The sequence below is a fragment of the Thermobia domestica genome, chromosome 18, assembly GCF_964235325.1.
Source record: "Thermobia domestica chromosome 18, izTheDome1.hap1.1, whole genome shotgun sequence".
Lineage (NCBI taxonomy): Eukaryota > Metazoa > Arthropoda > Insecta > Zygentoma > Lepismatidae > Thermobia > Thermobia domestica.
In genome coordinates, this window is record NC_137471.1 from 51,547,042 (window position 1) to 51,571,908 (window position 24,867).

The 24,867-nt window shown below is 40.6% G+C and overlaps 2 protein-coding genes across 4 annotated transcripts in view; one reads left to right on the forward strand and one right to left on the reverse strand.

Annotated features, from left to right (window-relative positions):
* LOC145676051 (uncharacterized) overlaps positions 1-24,867 on the reverse strand; it is a 554,345-nt gene that overhangs the window by 523,723 nt on the left and 5,755 nt on the right. The window lies entirely within an intron of this gene.
* Positions 24,157-24,867, forward strand: part of LOC145676053 (uncharacterized) — a 58,153-nt gene continuing 57,442 nt past the window's right edge. For both annotated transcript variants that reach the window (XM_081746912.1, XM_081746913.1), the window contains exon 1: positions 24,157-24,301. The gene's annotated coding sequence lies outside the window, so the exon portion shown is untranslated. The remainder of the gene's footprint in view (positions 24,302-24,867) is intronic.

The following is a 24,867-nucleotide window of genomic DNA, read 5'->3' on the forward strand; positions in this document are numbered from 1 at the left end:
GGTCCATTTGACCGCGAGCGACTACTCGCGTTACTTTTTCAGCGCGACTTCTCGAGGGTTAAAGAATTGCAATTAATCGGCCCAAGCCCGGCCCGACTCAAAGAAATAATAGAATCGGCCCGCCCAAGCCCGGCCCGCGGGTAGGGCCGGGCTTCGGGTCTCGGGCAAGGCCCGGCCCATGCAGGTCTCTACCGAGAAAACCCACGCACACGGTGTTTGCCCACTAAAAAGTTTCCATGGCGCATGCTAGAATCCAACCAGGGACCCGTATAACCACATGTGACTGCTCTACCACCGAAACGGTACTTGTGCAAGACTCTTGCGCAAGAGTCTTGGTCTTGGTCTTGCAGGTGTGGTCTTGGTCTTGGTCTTGCACCCCTTGGTCTTGGTCTTGGTCTTGCATCGGGATTCCTGGTCTTGGTCTTGCATGCAAGACTCTTGCAAAAACTGCAAGACCAAGACTCTTGCGCTCATCACTAGTTTTGTTTGATCTTTTGTTTTGAGACCGTTAATGTTTTCCACCGTAAATGAAATTCCATCATACATTTGTGCAGTTAACTTCTTGTGGATTGCGTTCGTAAAATGTTAATTTTTACCAATGTCACTTCCCTCAAGAGTCGCCTCTGTTACTGACGTTGGTTGTCATTCCGTACCAGTATACACAAAAATTCTGCAGACATCATTATAATTGTTATGTTTATTATCGCTATCTAAATCTCAAATTTTTGCGTTGTGTTAAACGATTCTCAGGCCCTTTTGTTGCGGAGACATTCCAACCCGGGCCCTTTTGATGAGGGGCGTTTTGATTCGGGCCATCTGTCTCGGGCCCGTTTGTTGAGGAAATATTTCGACCGGGCCCTTTTGACGCGGGCCCGTTTGACTGCGGCTTTATTTGACCCGGGTCCATTTGACGCAGGGCCTTTTGACTCGGGTCCCTTTGTCGTGGAACACTTTTGACTTGGGTTCTTTTTATGAGGGGCGTTTTGAGTCGGCCCCTTTTGACTCCAGCCCTTTAAACCAGCACCCTTTTGACGCACGGCCGTTTGACTCGGCCACTTTAGTAGGGGGACCCCTTTGGACTTGGCTCCTTTTTATGAGAGGCATTATGATTCGGGCCCTTATGTTGTGGAGACCTTTTGAACAGGTCCCTTTTGATGTGGGGCAGATTTCACTCGGGCCCTTTTGTAGCGGGGCCCATTTCGACGCAGGCGCGTTTAATGTAGGTCCTTTTGACTCGGGTCTTTTGTCGGGAGACTCTTTTGACTATGGCCCTTTTGATGAGGGGCGTTTTGATTCGGGCCTTCTGGCTCGGGCCCTTTTGTTGAGGAGACCTTTCGACCCGGGCCCTTTAGACGCGGGGCCGTTTGACTCCGGCTTTATTTGACCCGGGTCCGTTTGACGCAGGGTCTTTTGACTCAGGTAACTTTGTCGTGGAACCCTTTTGACCCGGGCTCTTTTTGAGGTGCATTTTGATTTGGCCCCTTTTGACTAGGGACTTTTTAATCCGCGACCTCTTGACTTACGGCCGTTTGACTCGGGCCCTTTCGTAGCGGGGCCCCTTTTGACTCTGCTCCTTTTTATGACGGGCGTTTTGATTCGGGCCCTTTTGACTCGGGACTTATGTTATGGAGACCTGTTGACCCGGGACCTTTTGATGTGGGGTCGTTTTCACACGGACCCTTTTGTGGCAGAGCCCCTTTTGACCCGGGCTCATTTGACGCAGGGCCTTTGACTCGGATCCTTTTCTCGTGGGCTCCTTTTGACTATGACTCTTTTTATGAGGGGCGTTTTGATTCGGCCACTTTTGACTCGGTCCCTTTTGACGCAGGGTCGTTTGACTCTGGCTCTTTTGTAGCGGGGTCCCTTTTGACTCGGGCTTTTTTATGAGGGTCGTTTTGATTCGGGGCCTTTTGACTCGGGCCCTTTTGTTGCGGAGACCTTTCGACCCGGGTCCTTTTTATGAGGGGCGTTTTGATTCGGGCCCTTTTGATCCGAGCCCGTTTGACGCAGGGTCTTTTGATTCGTGCCCTGTTGTTGCGGAGATCTTTTGACTCGGGCCCTTTTGTAGCGAGGGGGCCATCTCGACCCGGGCCCATTTGACGCAGGGCCCTTTTGACTCGGGTCTTTCTGTCTTTGCCCTTTTGTTTGGCCCTTCTAACATGGAACCATATATATAACGCAGCAGCTGAAATACCTGTGGCAGAGGGCCTGGGGGAGTATGAGTAAATCGATGATCGATCGATCCAGGGCGCAGTAAAATTAGTTACACCACTGTTCATATCTATTTCTTTCTATTCTCTCGACATCATGTCTGGAGATGAATGTTCTGACTAATAAGCTACAGTGGCGAAAGACGATATACGCTATCAATGATAAATGTTATGACTGTTAATATATATAGGGAATAAAACGAAACATTCTATATCGGACTTCCCCTCCACCCGTTGAAAAAGATCCTGCGGGCGTTAGTGATTATGATGTTGCTTAGTTACTGTATTATATTGTTCTATACACGGAATAAATACTTATGTGTTTTATATAATAATGGGAACCTTATTTACATTTATTACGGCCCTTGCTTTACGAGAAACATTTTCACGTTCAGCGTAATCAGTTTCCATTCTAAAATAATTACAGTGAGGCGAACGAAATAATTCACGCACAGATTTAGGACTTAGAATAATGTTTTGCGAACATGTAGTAAATCCCTGAAGATTAAAAAGCGCTAGTAGCAGTAATTAGCTTAGTCGTTTCCTATAGTCCCTTAGTGAATTACATAAATCTTACAGATGTTGTATCTCTTTCTTTCTCCTCTCTATACATCATGTCTGGAGATTAATGTATGGACAAATAGGCTACAGAGGCAATTTTAAAAAGTAAGATGATCTACGCTATCAGTGACAGATGTTGTGGTGTTTAACATATAAGGCAATAATACGAATCTTTTCAGAGATGACAGTGCACTGATGCTTCAAATCTGTGTCTTTACTCCCTATACCTACTTTATTTTCCTAGTCAAAATAAAAACTCTTCAAAATTAATCACAAATTCTTATGCAACCATCCCTTCTTTAATGTACTGCGCTGTCACATACCCGTCACGGCGATGTAAAGGCACTTTTGGCGACGAGGATACAACATTCTTTCTTCGTTAGACAAAAATGTATAAAAATTTGACAAAAACCTAAGCTTGCAAAAATTCGAAAATATGAAATCTTTAAGATTTACGTGGTACGCTAATGCCGACTAGGTTAGAGACGGTGACGATGAAAAATAAATGAAACAGTGGAATGAAGAAAGTGGGAGGGAAGGGGAGAACCCGAGGAAACCCAAACACATGAACTATAAAAATTCGTAGTTCAAGATGTCGCACTAGAGATGATCGATATGGTTACAATTTCAAATAAACTTCCTCGTTTATGTAAATAATAAAGACTTTATCTTGGTAGTACGAAAGTATACAAGAATTAGACAAAATTATCTAACTAACTAACTAACTCTATGGCCTATGGAACCCGGAGGTTCAGTGCCGCGTTCACAAAACCTCTCCACTGACTCCTATCCTTAGCTAATTGCATCCAGTTCCTACTTTGTATTCCTATCTCTGCGAGATCCATCTTAATATTATCCTCCCATCTGCGCCTAGGTCTTCCTAATGGTCGTTTTCCTATGGGTCTTCCAGTCAAGACTTTGAAAGCGTTTCTACTTTCTTCCATTCTAGCTACATGACCTGCCCACCTAAGCCTCCTAGACTTGACGACCCTAACAATGTTGGGTAAACCGTATAAACTATGTAGTTCCTCGTTATGGAGTTTCCGCCATTCCCCATTCTCGTTCCTCTTGGGTCCGAATATTCGTCTCAGGATCCTATTCTCAAATACTTTCAGTCTATGTTCTTCCCTCAGAGTAAGAGACCATGTTTCGCAACCATACAGAACAACAGGCATGATTATCGTTTTATATATTTTAAGCTTCAAATTCTTCGACAGGATTCGCGACGACAAGAGATTTTGAACCGAATAGTAACACGAATTTCCTGCTTTTAGTCGACACTTAATTTCTTCGTGAATACGATTTTCGTCTGTTAATATTGATCCTAAATATTTGAAAGTATCCACTTTATCAAAAGTATTATTTAATATTTTAACGCCTCCACGATTTGCCGTATTACGGTCCCGACGCACTTCCAAGTATTTAGTTTTCTCTGCATTTACTTCCAAACCCATGTCCCTGCAAGCGTTTAATAAGATCTCTGCATTTATTTTTACTGTTCTCCTATCATCCCCTATTAAATTTACATCATCAGCATATGCCATAACCTGGTGAATTCTGTTCAACTCTAGGCCCTGGTTGCTATCTTTGATTTTCCTTATGGCATATTCCAGCACAAAGTTAAATAATAATGGCGACAACGCATCTCCTTGTTTCAGACCATTTTGGACGTGAAAGCTCGTGGACAAAAATTTTCCTACCCGGACTTTACTTTGGGATTCACTTAAACATATTTTAATTAATCTAATTAGCTTTCTCGGTATTCCAAGTTCTGTAAGAACGTTGTATAATGTTTCTCTCCTAACCGAGTCGTAAGCCTTTCTAAAATCAATAAATAGTTGATGTACCGGGGTATTGTATTCCCACTTCTTTTCGAGTATTTGGCGAATGGTAAATATTTGGTCAATAGTTGATCGATTTCGTCTAAATCCGCACTGATAATCTCCAATAATTTCATCTGCGTATGGGGTCAATCTTGCTAATAGAATATTTGAAAGGATTTTATAGGATGTTGACAGAAGAGAAATGCCTCGATAATTATTACAGTCAGTTTTGTCGCCTTTCTTGTGAATTGGAACAATGATTGATTCTTTCCACTCTTGTGGCAATTCTTCCTTGTTCCAGATAAGAAGAATGAGTTTGTGTATCTTGTTCCACAATTTTTCGCCTCCAGCTAAAATTAACTCAGCCTGAATTTCATCTACACTCGGAGATTTGTGTTTCTTTAATTTCTTTATAGCGGCTTCTACTTCTATTCGATTGGGTTCTGGAATATACGGTTCTGCGGTGTGTATCTCCTTTTCTCCACGCACATTAGTTTTTGACTGCGTGTTCAGCAAATCGTCAAAGAAATCTTTCCATCTATTTAAGAGGCTATCCGTATCAGTGAGAATTGTTCCGTCAGCTTTCTTTAATATATAAGCACAGGGTTGATAGCCTTTTTTAAATTCGCTGATCCCCTTATACATGTCCCGAATGTTTTTATTTTTACTATTATCTTCAAGTTAATTAATTTTAGCTTTCAAAAAATCGCGTTTCTTTGTTCTAAAAGTTTTGGAAGTTTCCCGCCTGATATCTGCGAAATTTTGTGTAGTTATTTCATTAGGATTTTGTAGCCACCGTAATTTTGCCTGTTTTCTCTTCTCTGCTAGTTTAATGCATTCTTGGTCGAACCATGGTTTGTTCCTACGTATTTCCGCGTGTCCCAATTTTTCTATTGCTGAACTTTTAATGCTATCTCTAATTTCAATCCAAGTATCCTCAACACTAGTGCACTCCGGGTCTTCTAAAACCGAGAAGCTATTCGAAACTTCAATCTGGTATTCCTCTCTTATCTGGATATCTTCTAATTTCTTTAAATTAAATCTCTCCGTTTTCGGACATTGAATATTACCTTTATTGAACGATAATCTCTCCCGTATTATCGCTACTACCAGGTAGTGATCAGTGTCACAATCAGCCCCTCTAAACGACCGGACGTCAATTATGGTAGATTGCCTTCTTCTATCTACTAAAACGTGATCAATTTGATTATGCGTTTTTCCGTCTGGTGATGTCCAAGTGTATTTATGAACGTCGCGATGTGGGAATTTTGTACTCTTCACGATTAGGTTTTCGGATGTTGCAAAGTTCACGAGTCTAACACCGTTGTCATTACTTTCCTTATGCAAACTTTCGTTCCCTATAATCGGTTTGAAAATATCCTCTCGTCCTACCTTCGCATTGAAATCCCCTAATAAAATCTTCATATGGTATCGCGGGAGTTGGTCAAATATCCGTTCCACTTCTTCGTAAAAAGTATCTTTTATATCGTCACCCTTATCTTCAGTTGGAGCATGTACATTTAAAACAATAATATCACACCACCGTCCCTTAAGAGTAATAAAAGAAAGTCTGTCAGTAACAAATTCAACCCGTTTAATTGCTGGTAATATTAGTTTGTGAACGTAAAACCCTGTTCCTAACTGGTGATTTTTATTTCCTTCCCCGTGAAAGAACGTAAAATTTCCGGAATTCACAGATCCATTTCCTTCCCACCTAACTTCCTGAACTCCTACTAGGTCCATCCTGTATTTCTCTAACTCACTCGTTACAGATTTTAACGCGCCTACCCTATAAAGACTTCTAATATTCCATGTTCCAAATCTCATGTCCATTTTCTTTTGCTGATGTCGTGCCAAGTTATCAGTCCTTGTCCGAGGCTTTTGTGAATGTTTCTGAACAAGTACTTTTTCTTACAGGATGAGGGTGTTAGCCTTACCCAAACCCCCAAGCTGGAGGACCACTCCTAGTCGTCTGTCCGCGACTGCTTATTCAGTATATTCGCAGCTAACCTCTATATCTAGAGGCCTTCTCCTCGATCCGCAACCTGAGGACGCGCCATGCCGTGGTGACAGGAACCCACGTTAGCTAATTAAAATATGAATTTGAAGATTATCGCACTACAGGCGACTAAATTATGTGCAAATTTTGAAACGGCCCTCCATTGTTAATTTGAATGGTACAAAAGTTTTTCTTAAACGGAAAAAAATCGGGCAAAATTCTGAGCTGGTTAGAATTCAAACTTCAAGATGTCGCACTACAGGTACTCGAAGTGGCACAAAATTTTGAAATGGATTTCAATTGTTGACTTGAATGGTCAAAAGATTTTTCTTTGGTGGACAAAAATGTACAAAAATTGGACAAAATTCTGAGCTAGTAAAATTCAAATTTGAAAATGTATCACTACAACTAAAAGGACTCCCTAAATCAGGCCCGTGCTGGGACACTAATGAGGGCGGTGGACAAGTGTACTAAAAGGGCGCCCATACAAATGGGATTATTATTATTATTATTATTATTACAGACTTTGAAAGAAAGTATGGCTGCCATTTTATATCAAAATCACCACCAAATTTGTTTTAGTATTAACATAAATAGCTAATTTGTGAAAACCTCGAATCGAAATCCTCTTTACTAGAGAAAAACTTTATAGTTCCTGTAACAGCATTTCTGTCAAATAAAAAGAAGCTAAATATATCAACAACTTAATGTAGCTCTATTGCTTATGGACACTGGAGGTTCAGTGCCGTGTTTACAAAAGTTCTACATTGATTTCTGTCCTTAGCCAACTGGACTCAGTTTCTACTTTATATTCTGCGAGAACCATGTTAATGTTGTCCTCCCATCTGCTCCTCGGTCTTCCTAATGTCGTTTTCCTATTTGAATTTCCAGGTAGAACTTTGAAAGCGTTTCTAATTTCTTCCATTCTAGATACATGACCTGCCCATTTGAGCCTACTAGACTTGATGACCCTAACAATGTTTGCTAAACGTATAAATTATGCACTTCCTCGTTATGAAGTTTCCGCCATTCCTCATTCCCTTTCCTTTTGGAGTCTGAACCTTGTTTTCAAATACTTTCAGTCTGCAATTTTCCCTCAGAGTCAGTGACCATGTTACGAAACTTTACAGCACAACGGGCATGATTATCGTCTTATATTTTCAGCTGCAAATTCCTCGACAGAATTCGCGACAACAAAAGATTTTTAACTGAATAATAACACGAAATCCCTGCTTTCAGTTGACGTCAAATTTCTTAGTGATTATAGTTTTGGTATGTTAATAATGATCCTAGATATTTGAAAGTATCCAAGTTGTTGAAAGTAAACATTATCTGGTATTTTAACGCATCCATAAAATGCAGTATTACGATCCCGACAAACTTCCATGTATTTAGTTTTCTCTCCATTTACTTTTGGCGCGGGAGACCCGGGTTCGATTCCCGGCGGGAGCTCATGTGGTTCGGATTCCACGTTAATCAGTAGGTCCACGTCTCATATAGCCTCGCTGCTGAACGGGACGTAAAACTCAAAAATCAATCAATCAATCTCTCCATTTACTTCTAAGCCCATATCCCTGCAAGTGTTAATTAAGATTTATGCATTCCTTTCTATTGTTCTAACATCCCCTATAAAATTTACATCATCAGCATATGCCATAACCTGGTTAATACAATTCAGCTCTATGACCTGATATATGTATTTGATTTTCCTTATAGTGTTCTCCAAAACAAAGTTAAATAATAATGGCGACAATGCATCTGCTTGATTTAGGCCATTCTCAACTCGAAAGCTCGAGAACGAGAATTTCTCTATTCGAACTTTACTTTAGGATTCATTTAAACATATCTTAATTAATCTAACTTTTTCGGAATTCCAAATTCTGTAAGCATGTTGTTCAATATTTCCTTGTACCCGAGTCTAAAGTCAATGGGTGATATCAATAAAAATAAGTAACTACTCCTGAGAAGTCCTGCTCGAGAATCGGAGTAAATACGCCTGGAGTAATCTCCTCCCTCAATTTCATATCAATAAAACAAGCCACTACTCAGGTCTAGTCTGCTCCAGATTTATGAACGTTTACTCGCGCTTCCTCTGCACGTAGCACTGAGTCGTATCAATAAAAGAAGTGATTACTCATTTCTCCCATTCATCGCGCAGTCATTTCGTTGTTTTTAACCTATGGCGTAGTATTTTAAAAGCCATGAAACGGGCAAGTAGCAACGATAGCTTCAATCAAAGTGCATTTGTGGATATTGTAAAAGAGTTTCCAGTGGTACTTTCAAAGTCACAGCTACCAGAAAGTAAACGAAGGAAAGCCGAAACTTTGAAGGTGATTACAGTGAAATGCAAAGAAATATCAAATACATCTACGACTGAGACACAAATTCAAAAGAGAATCTTTAATATTCGAGCGAGAATAAAACAAAAATAAAAAAGAAGAAAAAATAAAAAAAAGGGAAAGAAGAAAGTAATACTGAAACCATGGGAATGAACCTATTTGAGCTGATGGATGTTGATTGGATTCCAGCAATATCAAGATTAACACGACAAGCGCATATCACGTGTTGTCCAAGGTCTTTGTATATAGTTTGGCTTTAAGAACGAAATCAGACACTTGGCTCCTTTGTTTTCTTTTTTAAAAAGTCCAGCCACCCACATCATAAATCACGTCCATCTGATTGCGTTTTCCACACCATACGTGTCCCCTTTCGCTTTGACATAAACAAAATACATTCTCATGTATACACCCTTTCTATCAACGTTGAGTTGAGTTTATTATTAGTTTAACGTCCTTTTCAGTACCGTGCCTATATGAGACAGAACCCACTGATTAACGTGGAATCCAAACCACATGAGCTCCTGCCGGGAATCGAACGCGGGTCTCCTATGCCAAAGGCATGTACGCTAACCGCTTAGCCACGAAATAGCTCTTCCTATTAATGTATTACTCTCCAAAATACTAGGTTTCTTTAATGCCACTTGTATATAGTCAAGTGCTCCGATAGCACCCGGAAATGTATATTGTTCTTGCCACTCTGCCTTTGCTGTTTGTATATTACGCACACTTCCGGAAACAATCCATTTTCAGGTAGTCATAGACAGTACTTTGAGCCACACCAGAATCCCCTGACATTCCGACCTGGAATCCCGGATCACTCATGTAACGCAAGAAAACCAAGGGCACCGATTTCTCTGTAAATTTGGGGGGGGCATTCAGATGCAGAAGGTATATATATCAGGATTTTAAGACAAATTGCACTCTAATTATGCCAAATATTGTATATTCATAAATACAATAGGGGCCCACATGAGCTTTGGGGGGCCCGGGCCCCCACAGGATCGGCGCCCTTGAAGAAAACCCGCATCTTTTCATCATTACGTAGTCCACCACACCGAATTTCGGTTGATTCTCTTTAAGAAATGTTGTGCTAATCACTACATTTTCTTTCATAAACTTATAATGCTTTTTGTAATCTCCATTTCCAACATTTCTATGCAGTTTATAAGTTTTTCTACGTAGTAAAACAATAATATACTCTGCCATATTTCGCACGGAGTCACCTATTTAGCTTGCTCCACAAATTTGGAGGTTACTAGCATCACAGAGGAGTCTTTGATTTTTATTGATATCAAACGCGGAGTAGTTACTCGGCTCGAGAATAGAGGTGTGGTTACTTCAAAAGGGCGGGGCTTCTCCGAGGTCAGCCAAGACGACTAGTGCGCAGTTCTCTTTTTATTGATACCAATGCGAGTAACTACTTCAAAATTGGGCGTAATAAGTAACTTCTCCGTTTTACTGATATCACCCAATAACTGATGTGACTGATAGTAATCAGAAAGAATATCAGGATATTGTAGGACTGGCCCTAAGTAAAGTAACCTTTCTGATATACGGCGCCATTCTAAGGTTTTATTTACCTGCACTTGCATCTCAACTTTTAGTTTACGTAATACTGAAACCAAAATCACTTCATTTGATGCAATCCCACGACATATCAACAGTTCCACTTTTAATAAGAATTGACAGAAAAGCAAACTATCACTTCCATCTAGAAACGGAATATTCTGCAGTTGATTTTGGACGGATTTATGAACAGTCTCTAATAAACTTAAAACCGTATCCTAAAGATTGGTTCCGTTTAGGCTGTGCACATATGGGTCCACAATATAAAGTTTCAACCACCATATTACTCTTCCTTCGGTTGGAACCGATACTACTCTTGGTTGGTTACCGGTATTATTATTATAAAACATTTTAATATGTGTTCTCTGATCACTTTCAGTTGAAAGAGAAGGGCTACATTTTTACTGATCCCCGAACGTATGCTAGGTGGATTTCGGTGGCCACTTTCATTCCCAGTTAAATTTTCATAAAATATCGGCTCCTTTGTTACATTTTCATTAATACTATTAAAACGACTTCTATCTCAACTAAAACATTCATTGTTTACACTCTCTATATGCGAATTTACGTTTTCATCTGTTGTAAAGTCGCCTAACATGTGGCCGCTCCATGATAAATCTGTACCATACGAGGTATTACTTTCACTATCCATTTCTATCAAATTGCAAAAATGATGCATCAGGGATTAAGATTTAGAAGGTTAAAGCCATCGAAAGTGTTTATACTTTTATAAATTTTGAAAAAGCTGAAACAAATATATGCCTACTAACTTTCTTAACACAAACGCATCACTTAACTCTACTTTCATTCAGTCTCTTTGGCCTATAGAGAACCGAGTATTCGTGACAGGTAAGTTCATTAGTACTATGTAACGTAATTCAATAGCATGCATAGGAATCCCGGTTCGATTAATGAGAACTCCATGAATAAATGTAACTAACCTTTTATTTATTTATCCTTTTTTATATATAGAATTTCAACGTTAACTTTAATAATTGAATTTCTGATATTAAAACCAAACAATGTGTAACAAGTATGTAAAGAAAAAATTACTAGAATAATGACATATTCAGGAGCAAAAAATTTTGTACTGTAATTTTACAAATGCATAATGATATATGCAGTAATTGCGCATTTTGATTAATTTGGTTAATGTAGAAATAAATAGGTAGTATAGAAGCAAAGAACTTAACATGCAATAAATATCAAAACGTAGTAATTTTATGATACTTTTATATCATTTTAGTTCCAATCGAAACAAGCATTCGTGTAATTTTCAGCCAATGATAGCAAATTATTCATGTTCGAACAAGTTATTTTCACAAGGCAAAAGAAAAAAGAATTTCCACTATTTTAAAAAGAAAAAAGAATAGGATATAATTTAGTTAACGTTTACCAAAAATGTTAGCCTCTTATAAAGGTGAATATTGTAATTTTTGATTCTAGTCCAATTTACATTTGTTACATTTAACCCTTAAAAAGTATTTCAAAAGGATAGAAAAAAGGCTAAACCATCCCGATCTTACCTGTTATTAATTAGGGGCCGTCCACATATTACATAACGCTATTTTTGACCAATTTTTACCTCCACCCTCCCCCTTGTCACACTTCGTAACCAAGGCCGAACTCCCCACCTCTTTGTTACGTAACAGTTTTATATTTTTGTTTTTTTCACCAATTTTGGTTAATTTGGGGGTTATTGAAAAAAACTATTTTAAATTGTAGAACTTTTTTATTACAAAATGCTTGTATTCTAAATATATTTGTAGTGTTCTTTTCGAAAACAAATCAAATTATTAGAAAATGGTAATTCCATAATAATATTTTAACCCCATAAACTTGTTTAATTAACCAGTCTTAAATTGCATACTGTCGCTTTTCCAAGGACCCATCCTTTTATGTCACTGGTGATTAGCGACAAGAAACACTGCCGGAAGACGCAAGTGAAACAGTATGTAAAGAATTGACATCAACCTCTTTTTCCAGGATCCAAGATGCTACTTCCATTTGTAGTTCGACAGTGTCGACAATGCAAAGATCTCTTCCACCACAGATTGGAAGTGGCTGCATACGTAAAGGAGCACGGGCATCTTGTTCGTGTACAAGCTTTCGAGCATTTTATTTGGAATTTAGATTTCAGTTTACCCTTGTTCAAATTTTTCTTGTCCTAAATCAGTGGAAGAGTGCGAATAAACTTGATTTCTCCAGAAATATTCAAATCCAAAAATTGAAAAGTTAAGTACAAGATGAATATCCGACGAATTAGGTTTTTAATATCTTATTTTGATTTGTAAATCGTGGATCGTTAAGTCGCGGAAAAGATTATTTCACGAAAAAGTGTTTATTTTATTTCAATGCGAAACTCCTTAGAAGAATGGAGTGAGTAATGATTCAAATCAAAAGTTTTGAACCATATTCTCAGAAATAGCGACATAAGTGGGAACGCGAGAGCATCTTTAAGAGGTGGTTAAGATCTCTAAGAACTAACTCCAGAAAAGCTAATTATCCCGTAAATGCAATGTGTCGATAGCCACAAAACGGGAGTTTTATTGTATTGTAATATACACAGGTTCGTCACCAGTCATGCTAGTGTCTAGTAGTGTCTTCGAATACCTTCTACATGATTCAATTTATATAGGCTACATGTTTGCAATTTTCGAAACAATAGAAACATTTATTTATAGTAAAATAACTGAATAAACTTATTTGTTTAAAATATCGCATATATAATCTGAGAGAAAAACTAAAGCAAAAAACATACGTTACATAACGAAGACGTAAACGCCTTACTCCCCCTTGTCACACTTCGTAACACAAGGCAGAAACCCCTCCCCCTTTGCCGCGTTACGTGATATGTGGACGACCCTTGCACTGCCCAACAAATAAAAACTTTTTTATATCTCCGAGATCAAAATAGGTGATTCTTAAGGAAACGGTCACGCTGATTTCGAAAATTTCCATAAAATTGTCCTGTCACGTTGGTTCAAAAGATATGAACAGATTTATTATTCGGATTATAGACAGTACAACCACGATTATCCGACATAGTTTTCGGGATATTTCTCAGTCCTTATTCAACCGATTTACAGCAAATTTGAAAGGCGTGCTTCTAAGAATATCTAGTTATATTCCCTAAAATGTGAAACAGATAGATTGAATAGGGGCTGGGATATAGCCTGGAAACTGTATCGGATAATCGAGGTCTTACTGTATTATACGCACACTAAAACGTTTTGATACAGATTGTTACATGGTCACGCCTGTAAGGTTTTAACATGCTTACAAAATAGTGAAACTCTCTTTTTAAATCAGTTTACTGAATCATTCGTAACAATGACGTAGAGAAGAATTGAAGAACTTTAGGGTTTACGGAGGTAAGATATTTATAAAAGGCCTTGGAAGTATCTATTCAACCTTATGGTGATGATTTCATTATTAAGTGTCCCCTTTTATCAGGCTATATCTACACCATTGATACCTTATATTGTAACGAGATATGCCTCTTACCTTTCTTACAAACGCTTACGTTTGTGCTGCCTCTTGTAATCCTGTTTACTCTCGCGCAGAAGGAACCAACAATAGTCTCCCATCATTGCAGGATCTTTACGATCTTAGTATCTCTTGTTCATCATGGAAATGTCTTGATGAAACGTTTCAACTTGTTTATCAATAAAATCTCCTAGATTGTCAGGGGAAGAGTCTAGATGTGAATGAAGGAAGTGAATTTTCACGACATGCTGTAACACATGATTTTGTAGCATTCTAAAAAATCGGACGAATGTTTCGCAATTTTCTTCTTTTCTGTTTCCAAGAAACCCGCGTACGACGCTTTTAAAGAACTCCCAAGCTGCTACTCAGCTCCTTGTAGAAGATTTTCAAACGTTTCGTCCAAAATGACTTTTCTAATTTGGAACCCAATAAAAATTCCTTCCTTCAATTTAGTGTACGTGATCTCAGGAAACATATTTTTCAGGCACGTAAAACCGCCACCACCATTGTTGAGTTCCTTCACGAAGTTCTTCATAACCCAAGTTTTATATGCACTAAACTAGCATTATTTCCATTACAATAATTTTTCCAGCGACTTTTCGTAGTACGTTTAGTGATACTATTGTTACCGTCGTTGGCAACACTGCTTATAATTGTTATATACTTGAAAAAAGGGATAAGTGGAGTGGATTTTAAGAGGCACAATGTCCTTATGACAAAGTGTTTTAAACTTCCACTTTTCGATTATTAACGGTTAACTGGGCTTACTTTACGTTCTCCATTTTAATAAATTACATGTATGAGCGAAATATAGGGTAAACCATACAGTGATTGACACTTTAAGGATTTTTTAAAATATAGATGTCATATCTTTCATCTTTTTAAATATATTCTCTTGATTTTTTCTCTAAATATGCATTAATTCATATTAATTACGGAGAACGGATATTTTTTACGTATTTCAGAAGTCGAAAATGTTTGTAGAGCTTATAGTGAACACAGGTATAAAATTATAGTGATTTGCACTGAAAATACAGCAATTGGCACTTATTCCTATAGTGATAGTAATCCGCAACTCAAATGGTCTTTATTTATATAAGACAACATAGTTTTACATTATGTGCCGAAATATATTATCAGGTTACTCTTTGATCAATAATTACAAAAAAAAACTTAAAATTGTTTATAACCTTCTACAAACAATATTTAAATTCAGACAAAACAACCAATGTTTTTTTTAACTCTATCTTCATAAATCTTTAAATATGAAAGAAGGAAACGAAAAACAAAGGTCGCACGATTTGTATTACAAAGACTGATATTACTCATTATGATCATATACCTGCTATATCTAGATCTTCGCCGTCCGCGTCCAGAATGTAGCAAAAATATGGCATACAAAATCATTATCTTGCAGGTCTGTTGGAATCTGAGTCTTGTGATCTCTAAGAATGCAATATAAATGAAAACTATTTCTACACAAAGAACGCGTTATCATGTTGTAAGTGTTTAACGGTAGTGCACATTTTCGTCATGATTTATTGGACATGATTTATTGATATTCATTTAGGCACCGAACAAATTTCTCTTTACAGTTAGTTCCTGCTTTGAATTCTGAGGAGAAATGCTTCCGGTTCTGGCGCTACTCTCATATATTTCTTATTTCTTTCTGGCTGTACAATTTTTCAATTCATTTCTGGCTGTACAGTTTTTATATCCTATTTTTGCTGGCATTTTCCTGTTTTTTTTTTTTCTGCCTTGGATTCCTCTCTCATTTTTTTCTTCTTAGCTTTTTCTTCTTCAATTTGCTTCTTCCGGGTTTCCTTTTCTCTTATCATTTCTTCGTATTTCTCTGAGGTGACAACAAACGGTAGGCGCTCTATATTGCATTTCTCCTTGAGCTTAGATATCTCTGGCTAATGCAGCTGATCAGCAAATAACGCATAATTTAAAATGCCAGTTTTCAATTATCTGCTTGAGCCTTTACTCATCTCAGCACTTTCTGAACACAATGCACTGACTTCGTTCTCAAATGTCTCTACATTTACACTCCCAGAAAATAATGATGGTCTAACATTGTTGGAATTATTTTAATCATGAGTATTTATGTTTGCTAATTGTTCGTATATAACGGCACCTGATATTTCTTCTGTTTAATTGACTGACGGGTCCTCTACTAGAGAATATTGAAGAACATTTGCATTAATTCCTTTCCCCAATGAAACTGGGGTACTGCTTTCTGTAGATGTTTTGAAATATCTCCACGAACAATATTAGGCTGACATTTCCATACTACGATTCTTTCCCGAATCCTTCTCCACTTTAGTGCTTTCCAATTATTGCAATACATCTTCCCCTACAATGTCTGAGAACTGCTCAGCTGTTAAGACAATAGTTTCGTTTGTTTCCGCACAAGAATGTTCAGCAAAAATTGGTGAGGACGTAGATGTGATCTCAATGCATTTACTATAGTCCATACTATTTGGGTCAAAGGGAAACAAGTCAAAGGAGGGAAAGCTATTTTTAATAGTTGATTGGAAAATATAATTATTCACTACTTCTTTCAGAAGAGGATCAAATTCAGCTTATTCACATTTCATCGGGATGGTTATGCCTCAAATTCCGAACCACTTATCACAACCCCTTCTTTATTGGTCGAAATGCTGCAACATGTGCTATTTGAAGTATTCGAGTTGCATTTGGATATAAAGCAATAAATTATATTTGTAACTCACAGCATAGCGGACTCAATTGGTACGTTAGGGGAGTCTTATGTCCATCAATAAAATAAATTATTGGAAATTTAACATTTTGGTGTTTGTACAACATATTAGCAACGTATTCATCCAACCGTTATTACTATGTCCAACACCCCATCCCTTTGGAACAGACTTTGCCACATCTTTTGGAATATGGACAGAAGGGTGCACTATCATTGGTGGAGTTGTATCACCGTTTGCGTTAAATGTAAACATTACTATTGTTGAATCTTTAGCATTAATTTCATACATATTTTGGCACCCTTTTCAGCTAGAACACTCCCTGTATCCTTTTCACTTACATAGGTTCTTCTTTATGCAAAATTGGAGTAGGACTGAAGTCATCTCTGCAACTAGGATTTTTTTAACGGAATTACTATGTAGATCTTGGTATACCGTACACCTTTGAGGCCGTTTGATTCCCATGCCTTCTGAAATTGCTTGGAGAGCATCTTCAAGAATTTGCTTATAATATTTAAGACTTCGAATTCATGGCATATTGCAATATTGGGCTTGGTCTCTAATCAACAGAAATTACTCCAGTATAAGATATAAAAATTAACATTACCATAAAGTACCGCCATAAATATAAATTGAATCGATGAGTTCGAAGACGAGTCATTTCCACTTTTTGATAAAATTGAGATTTTTGCACGTTCCAGCTTAACTCATGTTAGAACACCATTTAGGCTGAAAACAAGTCATCTCCTCCCACTGGTTGTAGAAAATATTGAGCAATGGATTTTTTCTTTAGTTTAAAAACATACCATATCCTGGAAAGACTTGTTGCGATGGTGATGACAGGTTTCCAAACTCAATGATTCAATTTAAACAAACAACAAAAACGGACAGTGTTTTGCATCAATAGGCAAAGGTGTCCCTTCTTAGAATTTCTGTTTTATGGCGCACTCTATTTGGGAAGTCATGTAAATAAAAATCACTACCAATTCTTAGCAGCGTTTGTCTACAAATAGTTTTAAAGACTAAGCACCAGTTTACTTAGATGTTATTCACTTGAAAAACTTTAGACTTAATTATCTCATAATGAGATTCTGGCGCTTGGTCTAGTGTTATATAACACTATACTAATATGTCATGACATGACTTTTGATTCATGCGATCGAAACTAAGAGCTCAAATGATCAACTTTTTTCAATTTGATTATTTTTGAATACAGTGATTGGCACCACAATATGCAGTAATTGGCAGGGGTGCCATTAACTAGAAAGAGCTAACGTAGGAACACGAGAATTTAGTACATTTGTATTTTCCCAAATTGAAAGCTTTTAAAATCCTTATATCGTAACCATATACAAAATATTAATTTGATAGTTATTGGCAGGGGTATGCCAATTACTATATAGATACATACTTTTTCATACAGTGATTGGCACCCCCATTTTTTCAACAATGGAGATATGGATTACAAGAGTGCTTGAAGGGAAAACACATTTTGATAGTTCCTGATCTGCAATGGCAATAAACGAAAACGTAAGTAACGTTTAATAAGTCGGAACGATGGTAAATATTTTTTAAACATCCTTAACAAATTCATAAGAAATAAGACCACATTTAATTTTAGGAAAATATACCCATCTGTTCCATAATCCACTTCACTCTAATACCAAAATAGCAGGAAAGAAACTTTACAGAATATAAAAGCAAAGACTAGTATTGCCATCCGTTAATGAATACATTTAAAAAACTAATTTGTTTTCTTATTATTTGAATATTAACTGGAAAAGTACCAATTACTGTATGGTTTATCCTATATCATGCAATATCTCAGAACTGTGACGTGATGTGCAAAAATTATCATTTTCGTTTTCTACGCACCAAAATCAGTCACCTATTTATTATTCTCCTGGAGGTAAAAATCATGTTGGGCAGTGTTACTCACGTGCTTGCGCTAGCTACTTAAGGTTTACGATTCAGCCACCAGATGGAAGACCAAGCAGTGACAAGCTAGGCAGGCCAAGACGAAGCTCACTCTTGCGTTAGAAACGCGAACCAATTAATCAAGTCTAGCACACTGTAACAAACATACTACAATATTTCTCTCTTTAAAATTTTTACATTTTTTTTTCTGGAGATCAACGAAAATTCACGTTACATCACCACTTTGTTTTCTTAATTTTTCATACTGCAGTACACTACAAACAAAAATATTTGCTGTACAAACGAAGTACTTTTTATTGATATGCTGAAATCGTTTGTACCGAGAGGTGCGGGCAGATGCAGAAGGGTCAAAACGGAGCACAGACAAATGCGAGTACGGAGTACATTATATTGTGTTCATGGAAAATCAGTAGTCTGGAAAATATATACTACGCGTAAAATTGTTTACTGGAACTGAACAGAATTTCGAAGCAAGAGCATAAATCACCCTTTATTTGCTTCTAAAAAAAAAAAAAAAAAAAAAAAGTATTTTCTACATGTAACAAATGTGCCCTAATTCAGTCATTGTCGTGGCTATTGTTGAGTGGTGAAGTGACGGGCTTGAGCCCTTGCCTTCCATGTTTGTTGCGGCGTGGCTTGTTTTGAGTGGCGTAACTGTTCTTCGGGGCCGCAACTGTCGCTGGCTCCGTGCTGGTCATCTGGGGTGTTCAGGGGCGAGGCATCCTGTACAAATGTCTTCCTGGTTCTTTGGTGGCGATGTTCTCAATGTGTGGGTATGCAGAACTTCTGACCTGGCGCCAGAAGGAAGCTGATTGTTGTTGTCTGACCTCATTCAGCGTCGCCAAGTTGAGATCTTCATGAAGTTGAGCCACTCTGGTGTCCCACGAGTGTCCTGTGATTGCTCTCGCAGTTTTGTTCTGAACCACTTGCAGCTGGCGGAGATGTGTGTGTGGTACGTGGCCCCAAGCTTGGTGGGCGTACAGCAGTACCGATCTGATGCACATCTTGTAGACGTGAAGCTTGGTTTCATGGGTGAGTTGGGGGCTCAGGAAGAGCGGAAGGAGGGCTCGGAAGCGTTGTGTCGCCTTCTTCGCTGTCGTGGAGAGGTGGGGGATGAAGGAAAGTTTCTTGTCGAGAATGACACCGAGGTACTTTGCTTGGGGACTGAGTGGGAGATTAGTTCCTTGTAGGGAGAGATGGATGGGGCTCTGCTTCCTGTTTTTTGTAAAGTCCACCAGGGTGGTCTTGTTGGGATTTATCTTAATGCGCCAATTCCGTGTCCAGTTTTCCAACATGTGTATGTGTCGCTGCAAATAGACTTCTGCATACCGGTGATTTAGATGGCTGGCAAACAGTGCGGTGTCATCGGCATATGTGGCAGTGGTGGTGTTGACGGTCTGAGGGATGTCGCTGGTATATACGTTGTAGAGAATGGGGGAGAGGCAGGAACCCTGCGGAACTCCCGCCCGAATGCTTCTTGACGTGGTGGTATGGCCTGCATGGTGTACATGGAAACTCCTGTTTTGCAGATAGTTGTGTAACAGTTTCACGAGGTAGGTTGGGAAACTCGCTTGCATGAGTTTATGAATGAGACCTTCGTGCCACACTTTGTCAAAGGCCTTTTCTATGTCCAAGAAAAGGCCTAAAGTGTGCCCACGTTCGTTAAATCTGAAAGTGATGTCATCTGCCACTCGCACTAGTTGGACTGTCGTGCCGTGTCCTGGTCGAAAACCAAATTGATGCGGCGGGAGGATGTCCTGGGTCGTGATATGCTGCTGCAGGCGTCGTTGGATGACCCTTTCCACAAGTTTGCTGAGGTGAGATAACAAACTGATAGGGCGGTGGTGTTTGAGTTCTGATCTGTTCCCCAGCGTCTTAGGGATGAGTATGACTCGTGCGTCCTTCCAGGCTGGGGGGAAGTGGCCTGTGTTGAAGATGGCGTTGATCAAGCGGCAAAGGAGCACTATGACTTTCCTTGGTGCGTGTTTGAGCGCTTGGGGTGGGATACGATCCGGTCCAGCGGCACGGTGGGTCGGGAGATGCTTTACAATTTGTTCCACTTCTCTTGGACGTACCAGTGGGGGGTGGTTCATCAGTTGAAGGTGATTGGCAGTGTGGATGGAGTGCTGAACTGCCACCAGCGTCTCGGCGTCAGGTTGTATATCATTCGGTTGAAAAGCACCTTCCAGGTAGTCCGCAAAGAGGGTGGCTTGCTCTTCCGGTTTGTATACCAATCCTTGTGGACCTCGGAGGGGTTGCGCACGTGGTGGGCCAGTTGGTCGGGCAAGTGTTCTGACTAGTCGCCAAAAGTCGCGTGAAGGGGTGTCCATCTCCTGGAGGGTGTTATTCCACTTCTGCAGACGCCTGCGTAGCAGCCTCTTCTTGATTCTTGTAGAAAGGGAGTTCCATACGCGCTTGTATTCTGGGTGTCGTGTTCGCTGCCAGAGTTTTCGAGCTGTTCGTTTGAGGTGGATGAGTGCCGATGTGCGAGCCTCTGCCGGGTCTGGTTGCTGCTGGTGAGATGGATTGCTGGTGGTGGTGGTCACATCCATCGCAGTGAGGATTGTGGAGGTTAAGGATGCTACTGCTGCGTTGATGTCTTCGGGGGTGCGTAAAGGGAGACGAGGGTCCACCAACGCTGCCAGAAGGTCCGTGTATTGCTGCCAGTTGGTCTGTCGCAGTGGTGGTAGTTGCCTTGCAGGAACATGTGTGCGGAGGGCCACTGTTAGCTTGATGGGGATATGGTCTGAGCTGAGTTCCGGAATGGCAATGGGGCCGTCCGTCAAGGCGATGTTTGCGCTAAGCACCATGTCCAAGATATCGGGCTGTCCGCCATTCCGGGGAAAGTGCGTGGGTTCCGTGGGCGCGGAAGGCAGAAAGTCGACGCCACGGAGAGCCTGATAGAGAATGCGGCCATTTCGGTTGGAGGTTCTTGAGTTCCAGTGTGGGTGTTTACTGTTTAAGTCTCCACCAACCAGCACTCGGTGTCCCAGCCTCCTGAGAAGAGTGAGGTCTGGCGGGTGAAGAGGCCCATTATGAGGTTTGTAGGCGGAGATCAGCTGCAGTGGGCCGTCCGGGGAGTGGACCGTGACTCCTATTGTTTCAAGTGAGGTTAGTGCCGGCGTGGGGAGAGGGTCGTGGGCAATGTGCGACTTTATGAGAATGGCCATACCACCCATGGGTCCTTGTCGGTCTGAGCGATATGTGGTGTAGTTCCTGACAGTAAATTGCTTGTCGGGCTTCAGGTGAGTTTCGCAGATGAGGGCCACGTCTATTTTTTCGCGGGTGAGAAAATCCTGTAGTTCCTCACGTTGGTCGGCTATGCCGGCAGCGTTCCAGCACGCCACTATCAGATTGCGGGTAATAGCAAACTTATTTCGTCCCATCATCCAAAAGGTCTGCGGCTACTTCCAGGATAGTAGTCATTTTGGTGATGGGATCTGTGGCTGCAACTATCTTTCTTAAACCTTTCTTCAGCTTCTCGATGATGGATGTTAGATTCAGTTCCTTGAAGAGATCTAGAACTTCTTTGATAGAGGCAGCTAGCGAGGGTTCGTTGGCTGTATTGGTTTTTGCAGGTGGAGGCGTGGTCTGTTGGTTAGTGCGGGAGTGCTTGGCGGTGGCATCCGTGGGGCGTACTGACTGAGTGTTTTTCGTAATCATAGCATTGTCACTGGTTGCATTATCACTAGTTTTTCTGTCACTGTTCTTATGTGGTTGCTGCGGGGCTGTTTTGGATGGTTGAGAGGTGTTCTTGTTGGCAGGTGTGGATTTGGCTTTGTGGGCCATTGAAGGGCTGGAATCAGTTTGAGCTTGCTTATTGGGTGCTGCAGCAGTTTGTTCTGTGCAAGTGTTGGACTCTTGTTGGTTGGCTGCTCTTCTGCTCTTAGCCGTTTTGATATATTCACATCCTTGGTAGTTGGCGGGGTGATTGCCGCCGCAGTTGACACAGGACGCTGGCGAGTCACGGGTCTTCTTGGGGCATTCCGACGTATGGTGCTGGCCGCTGCATTTTACGCACCGGGCGTCCGCTCGGCACGTCAGTTGGGAGTGACCGAGGCGCTGGCAGCGGAAGCACTGTAAGATGTCAGCGCCTTTGTAGGGCTCAACTGCCACCCTATAGCACAGGATATAGCGGAGGTCATAGATTTTTTCCGCTTCCTTTGACTTAGTGAGATGCACCAGAAAGAGAGGGAAGCGAGGACGCTGCCCTGTGCTATCAGGTCTGCCTTGAAGCTGGGTCACCGAGATGACCGGGAATTCTTGGTCCACTAGATCGTCGTAAATGTCCTTGGGTTCAGCGTCTATGGGAAGCTTGCGTATAACCACTTTCATTGGGCGGGATGCTTTTGGAAGTTCCGTGGAATAGGAGTAGCCTTGGCTGGAGCAAAAGGCATCCAACTTCTCGAAGTCGCGCGGTGTAGTGCATTGAAACTTGACATAGTCGCGACGCTGCTCCAGTTTGGGAGGGGCAGATAGGGTCTTGACTATGGATTTCACGAAGGCAAACCTGTTGGTGATGTTATAGATGTAGATTGGGGGGATCTTTTTGGCTGCTGCTACCGGTGGGGGCGCTGTCGACGTGGAGGCTGCATTGTCATCACTCTGGGCATTGGCACTGAGGGGAGAAAACATGTTTCTAAACTGCATTAGGGAGGAGATGGGGCCCTCTGTTGGAGGTCGCGCCGTCTTTCTGGGATATTGAAATCCAGGGGGGGGATCTGGGGCCTGGCCTGTGGCGTCGTCCATGTCCACCACCACCACCACGTCGTCGATGTTCAGTGTCGAGAGGTCCACTGGGGAGCTGGAACTGGGGTCGCTAGCAGAAGAGGACTCTTCAGGGGGGGGCGCTATGGTAACTTTTTGTGCGGTGGGATCAACTGGAGCATACAGCTCCGTGTTCTGGAGGCTGTCTTCTAGCACTTCTTGGCTGCACTTGTCTAGCTTGCTAGCGGGGAGGGGTACTCTCTGGCGGGGGCCGGTGCCGAGTGCTGTGTATCGCAGTCCCTTGAACTTCTTTTTAATGTCCTTTGTCTGGCCCGGAGGGACTTTCCTGCACTTGTTGGATGGCGTGGACATTATATGCACTGGTAGAATGTATATTGGTTCTGAATAAGACCGCGTAGTGAGGGTCTAAGTGATTATTATAGGTACATGAACAGTACTCGAGTGATATTGTTGGTGGTAATTTGTTGGTTCCTATTGTTCTAACACTGGTCACGAGCGTATTAGACCTGCTCGGACTGGCAGAATGTGTCTTTTCGCCTTGTATTCCTGAGTTAATATAGTCAGTTTTTAGGCATATGGGGATCACTATATGTTAATGTTCAAGCATCGATGTTATTCGAACGCACCCTACCGGGTGCCCGTAGCGCACTATACACAGATATACGGTGGAATCTGCTTGTATATGAGAGAGCTAGAGCTGGTTCAGCCAGCCAGGTGAAAGCGCTTTCGTTTTCGTCCGCGCTCTTTGATCACTACGTTTTCAGCGTCAGTGCGTGGCGAGGTAGTGGGGAGTGCTTTGTCCCTGGTTGCAAGCAGCATACGACATGCACACACGACCTACCGAATATTAACTATGCACTCCACTGCACTATCATAGCACTGTGCACTGAACTGTAGTTTACAAATGGTTGCAGGAATGTTTATGATGGTAAGTAAAAGTTTATTTTCCACTAAAAGTTTATTTTTCCTTGCGGAAAACACGATTTTAGAGGAAATGAAAACGCGCACGACGTGGCTAGTTTACACTAACATCCGGGTATTGCCCTAATTCAGCTACGAGTCTGAGATCTAGTATCATAAATCTCTCAGTTTACTAACGAGTAGCTTTACTTTATTGTTTCATGCATAGGAATGATATTAATACACCATATTTAATATATACTAGCTAAACTGCAACAATTTCAGAAGTAACTTCGTGTATAAATGTTTGTATCGACGTGGAATTGTTGGTAACTTCTTAGAAGTACCAATTACCGATAGTGTGCTGCCATCTCTAGACTGTATTTTAAACCTATTAAGAATTGTTAGAAGCTGAAGCTAGACGAATTACAACCAATTTTTAAACAATGACGAGTAACATTTATGACTTGATGAGCTATGACAGAGGAAATTTTACCCAGTGATTTTCCAATCATTCTCAACACATGCCTATGCAGGGGTGGATCCTGGGCAGAACCAACTAAGTTCCTTAGATTCACAAAGCACCTAAATGGC